The sequence below is a fragment of the Carlito syrichta genome, unplaced genomic scaffold (assembly GCF_000164805.1).
Source record: "Carlito syrichta isolate Samal-C Ts95f unplaced genomic scaffold, Tarsius_syrichta-2.0.1 Scaffold301908, whole genome shotgun sequence".
In the NCBI taxonomy this organism is placed as follows: domain Eukaryota; kingdom Metazoa; phylum Chordata; class Mammalia; order Primates; family Tarsiidae; genus Carlito; species Carlito syrichta.
The window spans coordinates 590,743-598,399 of NW_007246004.1; positions in this window are offsets into that span (position 1 = coordinate 590,743).

Genomic DNA, 7,657 nt, shown 5'->3' on the forward strand with positions numbered 1-7,657 from the left:
AATAATGGGCGGGCCAAAACAGACTGAAATATTAAGTGTCGGATTCTGACTTCAAGCCCTCCACCAGATGCAACTGTACAATTGAAATACATCAACTCACTTGCCACTCACTGTTGGGGTTTTGCTATGGGTCTGTAAGCAATTGATTTATTCTGATCTGTGCAGTCAAACCCTACCGCTAATGGTCATCTGTATTTGCAGCCACTCCCCAGCACTAGCAATACCGCCTCAGCTCCACCTCAGGTCATCAGGCATTGGATTCTCATAAGGAGCACGCAGCCAAGATCCCTCACATATGCAGTTCACAATAGGGTTCATGCTCCCATGGGAATCTAATGCCACCACTGATCTGACAGGAGATGGAGCTCAGGTGGTCATGATGCTAGCGATGGGGAGCGTCTGTATATACAGATGAAGCTTCGCTTGCTCGCCCACTGCTTACCTCCTTTACAGCCAGCTCCCAACAGGCCACGGAGCAGTACCTGTCCATGGCCCAGGGCTGGGGACTCGTGTGCTAGGGAATATGCTCTCCCATGTGAGTGAATAAACCAAGAAACAAGCATCCCTGGGATTCTGCCTCCAGTTTATTCAGGTCAAAAGTTGGTTCTCAGGCCCTATGCCTCAAAAGGATTTAATGAAACAATCACTCTCTTAACTGTTCCCTACCCCCATTTGCTCTGTATGTATACATGCACACACATTTCCCTTAACAGAGTGACTGATGCTTTTTAAAAAAAACCTCTCAGGATATTTTGCCTTGGGCTAATGGAAACTAGCAGTTAAATCTGTCTACAGATACCCTTTATTCAGGGTGATGACTAAAAAAACCAAAAAATCCCACCTCTGCTAGACTATAGAAACCTCAAAAACTGGGGAAAAGGAATGTGTGCGGAGGCAGCCAGTCTCACTTTAACGTTGCAGCATATAGCACATTATCTGGCACCTAAGAGAAGCCAAAAACAATTGATGAATTGAACTCTAACTTGGTAACAAAAAGATGACATGACAGTGATGTGACCACAGACTTGCTGATTGGCCCGTAATCTTTGGCCACAAGTGTGTCATTTTCCGTGCAGTACTTTGGTGGTGTTTTTTTTTTTTTTTTTAATTGAAGTAGTTGTCAATATTTTAAAATTTGGAAATTTTACACAAAATGCAGGAATTCCAGGTTCTGTTGAAATTTGGAAGACCTGGAAGCTCTAGCCTTCTGATCTGGAGATTACCAGTGGAGATGAAGAGTCTGCCCTTGTTCATTGGGGCGTTTGCTCTGCATCGATCGCATTTTCTACTAAGTTCCTGGCATAGAGATGGATGTTGTATCTTCGGAGAGGCTCCATCAACAGTTAGTCAACATGGGCAGGGTCACCAGAACAATGGAGTGAGGACCTCCATACTTCACTGCTCCATAAAAAACAAGCATGAGACAAAAAAAATGCCAGTCAACTTTTTCAGAACTCTGGAGACCAACCAAAGGTTTGCAACAATTGGAAACTTTAAGAATGCAGGTTTTGTGGCTTTTGAACTCAGTGTACTTCATTTCTACACTCCAAAGCTCCACCATAGTCCTAAAAACCAGCAGCCTGTCAATCGTGGTAGTCCTGGAAGCTTGCAGTCCTGTAGCCATTGGTGGGGAGCGTACTTGTTTTGGAGCTACTCAAAACATCTCGTCCCCCAAAGCATTGTGGTTCTTTAACCCATCTCACAGCTACCTGGGAAAGACCCCGTTTGCATGGTGTTACCATTATTTAACCTAACTGGGAGCTGCCCTAAGTGAAAGGCCTAATACCCAGAGCATTTGTGGAAAAATAATCAGTGTGGCTGTTTAACACTGCAGTTATGCTGCCATGCCAGTTGGGCAAGCAAGAGCTTGGTTAAAGACTTAAAAGGAAGTTGTGGGGAATGAGATGTTTCTAGGTGGCTTTTAAAAGCTCCTAACAGAGTCCTGGGGAGCCAGAAGACCATGTGTTCGTGCAGGACATAGGAAGGGCCCAGCAAGGCCCAGGCTCTCACTCTTGTCTGGTTTTAAGGCCTTGGTTTATCAGTATTATAAACTTAAAAGTGTACTTCAGCACACAGAGACCCTTGACACAAGAGTGGAAGAGATATTGGTTTGCAGCATTTAAGGAAATCTGTGCCCAGTCATTAGCTGGCCATTATGCTGAACAGATACTACAGTGCCCAGATACAAAGGCAGGTGTGTGGAAGAATCCAAATTCATACCTTGGATTAACCCTCCTAGGGAGTAGGGAGGTGACGGAAGAAAGTCGTTTAGTCTTAACTGTTACATTTTAGCTTGGTAAGTGAAAAATTAGTGTTATTTGTGTAATAAAAATCCATTTCTATGGCAAACAAAACCATGTCAAAGAAACGAAATTCCTTCCCTTATTCTAAGTCAGAGGATAAATAATATAGTACAGGATGGTTCTTCATTTTTTTCCTGGGACTAAAGGTATAGATTTGTTTTTATTTTCTGTCCAGTCAGATATAGGAGAAATGTGTTCATTTCGGATAAACACAAGTTTTTGCATATATGAGTCACTGGTTGCTTTTGGTTTTCCGCTATAGCAGTATTTCACAAAGTGAGGAGGTATACAAGATAATTGTAAGTGGTATGTGTCTAAAATTTTTTAAATTCTGTAGGTTTTGGCCAGGCACAGTGGCTTACGCCTGTAATCCCAGCACTTCAGGAGGCCAAGGTGGGAGGATCGCTTCAACAAGAGTTTGAAACCAGCCTAGGCAACATAGCAAGGCTCCGACTCTACCAAAAAATAATGAAAATAATTAGCTCAGAGTGGTGTGCCTGTAGTCCTAGCTACTCAGGAGGCTGATGGGGGAGAATTGACTTCTCTCAACAAGGCTGCAGTGAGCCGTGATCATGCCACTGCACTCCAGACTGGGTGACAAAGTGAGACCTCGAATAAAACAAAACAAAAATCCTGTAGTTTTTGTCATCTGTGCTAAGAAAAAAATGTACCAACGAAAAACAGGTAAGATGAAAGTGAATATTTAATTTAGAAAAGAAATGTAAGAAACCGATAGTGCAGGAGCTACTCAGATATAGTGGAAATCACAGAGAAGGTAAGTTTGAGAACCTCATAACCTGGAATGCTGCCTCCTAAAATGCAAATGGATCTATGCACTGCAACACATGTGGAAGCTGTACCTGCAAATCCTTATTTTTCTCCAGGCGAGAAGAGTTCTGTCTTAAGGAAAGGATGGGAGTGGGGTGTGGAAGTAAAAATCAGGACCACACAGAACCGAAAATGGAACAAGACAAGCTGGTGGTAGAGCTGAGCCCTGCCAGCCTCAGCAACCTGCTTACTTTCCTGTTTCACTGCATGTGTTCATGGTCAGTACTTTTGAATAATTCACAAGTGAAAATTGGTGTTTCAAGAGTTAAACTTCCTGTCCCCAAATCCTGAAGGCTCTATACTGTTATTTTTCTGAGCCTGAGATAAGATAAAATAGATTTGGGGTTTCAACTAGGCCAGGGGAGAGAACTAGAATATCATGGGCCTCTATTGTTTTGTCTGCCTTCCCTCTGGGCAGTGAGCTGGGGACCCTCTCTTCCACCTGCAGCTGCATCCATTGGGTGCTCCAGAAGTTGCTGTGTCCTTCAAGAGCGTTTGTTCAAACTGAGGAGTGGGTCCTTAGCCCATGCTGGGACCCATTTCTGAATTTGAGATTAAGATGCAAATTAGCCTTGCTCTGGTGGCTGAGACTAAAAGGAAAAGCTCGGAAACTGAGCAACTGGTTTTCCTGATGTGGAGAAGCCCGTGTTCGGTGAGAGAAAGCCACGGAGCCGGCGAGAAAAGACACAGAGGAGGAGCAGGGATGCCTTGCAAGTTTCCTCCAAGGCACATTGTGTTCTGTCCTCAGGTTTGCCAAGGCCCCCTTCCCCATTTCCTCAGGATAAATTCCCCTTTATGTTTACGCAAGTTGGACTTGAGTTTCCCACACTGAAACTCAGGTTTCCCGTCCAGAACAGAATATCCTATTGTAAAGGGGACTTATTTAAAGTAGGGTGTACCATATACACAATGCACAGCCTTAAAGTTTTTTGTGCTGGGAATATATTCAGATTTGGCCTTTTTCTTTGCATTTTTGTTTTGTTTTTTCACCCTTAAAGCAATACTTAGACTAAAATTAGGAAAGCTATAGGTTTTTTTAAATTAAAATCAAGCAGGCGTGGTGGCTCAGCCTGTAGTCCCAGCACTTTGGGAGGCTGAGGCAAGAGGATTGCCTGAGCCCAGGGTGTCTAGACCAGCACTGGCAACTTGGTGAGACCTTGTCTCTACAATATATCACAAAAACTAGCCAGGCATGGTGGAGTGCACCTGTAGTTCCAGCTACTTACAAGGCTGAGGTGGAAGAATTGCCTGAGCCCAGCAGTTTGAGGCTGCGGTGACCGTGAGCATACCACTGCCCTCCAGCCTGGGCAACGAGTAAGACTCCAACTCAGAAAAAAAAAATTGCAAATAAAACAGTGCTGAATTAGAGCAACATGTTAAGCGCTTGACATGTATTATCTAATTTATGCCTCATAGCAACCTTTTGGGGTGAGTGTGTTAAGGTGAGGTTTGAGCACCTATTAAAGGACCAGCAGCTGTAGCTTTGATCTTCAGGCTTGAATTCATCCCTTCACTGCGATCCTCCCTCTTTCTGATAAAAGATACCAGGTGTAATTATCCAAAACCCAGATATTTGATGAAGGGATGACCCTCCCTACATAGAACAGAATCAAACTTCCCTAAGACAAGGGGTGAGTTATGTTCTGAACTTTGGGTTCCTCCAGGGTTAGGCAACTTTAACTACAGCATCTGGTGTCCTTAACTTTATGGTTCTATAAAGATTAGACTCTTCTAAGGTAGGTGGGCTTTGATTCAAACTACAATTCCTTGAGTGGAATAGTCAGGGGACAGTCTGCAATGCCCTCCACTGATGTGCAGCTTCCAACTTTCTTTAGCTGAGAAAATTGGCACCAAGCACTGTAAATGTTGAAATTTGGATTGCAAAACTGCCACTTAAGAGAGTTGCCCAGTCAACCTCAGTACTTCTGCTCAGGGAACACACTACACTTCTGCAAAACTGCTTTCAGATGCTACCATGCTGGAGTTAGGAAATAAAGGTATAGAAAAAGGATAAATGTGACACCAAGGAGGTAAGAGAAAAGGAAGTGTAGGAATGGGTTCTGGAGACATTAAAACCAAAGGCATTAAAGCTGAGGCATCCCGTGAACTCTTGCTAGGTTTCCCCAGAAGAGCCCTGATGTCCAGGAAATAGCCCTGTTAACCCATGTGCCTGCTCTTGCTGAGGTCTCTAGCCTTGTAGCAATGTCAAGCCCTTCAGGACCAAGCCCTAGGATTTTCTTTCGTTTCATCATCAAAGCAGATTTGGAGAGATGAAGTGTTTAGCATAAAAATAAATATAAAGAACAGAAAAGACTAACAAATGTAACTAATTAAAAAGAAAATAAGCTGGGCGCGGTGGCTCAAGCTTGTAATCCCAGCACTTTGGGAGGCCAAGGCAAGACAATTGCCTGAGCTCAGTGGTTTGAGACCAGACTGGCCAACTTGGTGAGACCTTGTCTCTACAATAAACAACAACAACAAAATTAGCCTGGCATGGTGGCACATGCCTGTAGTTCCAGCTATTTGGAAGGCTGAGGCAGAAGGATCACCTGAGCCCAGCAGGTCAAGGCTGTGGTGACCATGAACGTGCCCTTGCACTCCAGCCTGGGCAACAGAGTGCAAAGTAAAATAATTGTAAAATGATATCGGCAAAGGAGTAATATTCCTAATATGCAAAACATCCTGTATGTTAATAAAAAACAAAAACAACCCAATTTTTTCCTTAAAAATAGGCAAAGCAAATAAATGAGCAGTTTATAGAAGAAATATAAATTGCAAAAACCATAGGGAGCAATGTTTAACCTTGATATGTGTTAAGAAAATTAAAATTCAAGTAATGGCCGGGCACAGTGGCTCATACCTGTAATCCCAGTACTCTGGGAGGCAGAGGTGAGAGAATTGCCTGAGTCCAGGGGTTTGAGAACAACCTGAACAACATGGTGAGACCTCATCTCTATAATAAATTTAAAAATTAGCTGGGCGTGGTGGTGCACACCTGTGATTCCAGTTTCTTGGAAGACTGAGGCAGAAGGATCATCTGAGCCCAGGAGGTCAAGGTTGCAGTGGCCGTGAGTGTGCCCCTGCAGTCCAGCCTGGGTGCCAGAGTGAGACTCAGACTCAAAAAAATAAAATAATATTCAAGTAATGAGAAATATTTAGCTCTTTGGCAAAAATTTAGCAATCAGTAAGTATGGGAAAACAATCACATATGTCTCTGGGAAGATGTAAATTGCTAAACAGCATTTTTAGAAGGTAATCGGGAAATATTTATTAAAATTTAAAGTGAGCATACACTTTTTTTTAGTCAGAGTCTCACTCTGTCACCTATGCTGGAGTGCGGTGGCATGTCATGGTCACCACAGCCTTGACCTGCTGGGCTCAGGCAATCTTTCCTTCTCAGCCTTCCAAGTGGCTGGAACTACAGGCGTGTGCCACCATGTCTGGCTATTTTTAAAATTTATTGTAGAGATGAGGTCTTGCCGTGTTGCCCAGACTGGTCTCGAACCTCTGGGATCAGGCAATCCTCTAGCCTCCACCTCCCAAAGTGCTGAGATTACACATGTGAGCCACCACAGAGAGCATATACTTTTACCAACAATATTATATTTAGAAGTCTAAAGAAAAAAATGGATTTGTATGTAAGGATGTTTGTTCAAGGATGTTTATTTCAGCACTACTGGTTAAAGAAAAAGATACACATCAATAGAACAATGCATTCATATTATTAACTATTTAAGATATATTAAAAATTAATTAACATTACAAGAAAACTACAGATCTATAGCCGTTCTGAATACAGATGCAAAAATCTTCAGCAAAATACTGGCGGACAGAATCCAGCAAACACGTAAAAAGGATTATAAACCATGACAAAGGGATATATCCCAGTAATGCAAGGTTGAGTCAACATATAATAACTAATTAATGTAATACATCACATTTATAGGATAAAAGACAAAAACAATATAATCATCTAATAGACACCTACAAAGCATTTGACAAAATCCAACAAACTTTCATGATAAAAATATTCATGAAAGTAGGAATAGACAGGACCTTTTTCAATCTGATAAATAGCATCTATGAAAACCCACAGCACACATCACACTAAACATGAAAGACTGAAAACTTTCTCCTCTAAGATCAGGAACAAGTCAGGGATGTTACCTCTTGCTACTTCTATTCAATATTGCACTGAAGTTTCCAGCTAAAGTAACTTGGTAATGAAGCAAAAGGATCCAGATTGGAAAGGAAGAAATAAAACTATTTGCAGTTGACATGATCTTACCCATATAGAATTCTAAGGAATCCACAAAAAACTATTAGTGCTAAAAAAAGAAGTCCACCAAGATTACAGGCTATCATATCAATATACAAAAGTTAATTATATTTCTATGTAGTAGCAATTAATCTAAAAGTAAAATTAAAACAATTATGTCCTTATACTGATAAAGGACTTTGGCAAAGTCTCAGGATATAAAATAAATGTGCAAAAGACAATCGCATTTCTTTGCACCAATAATAAA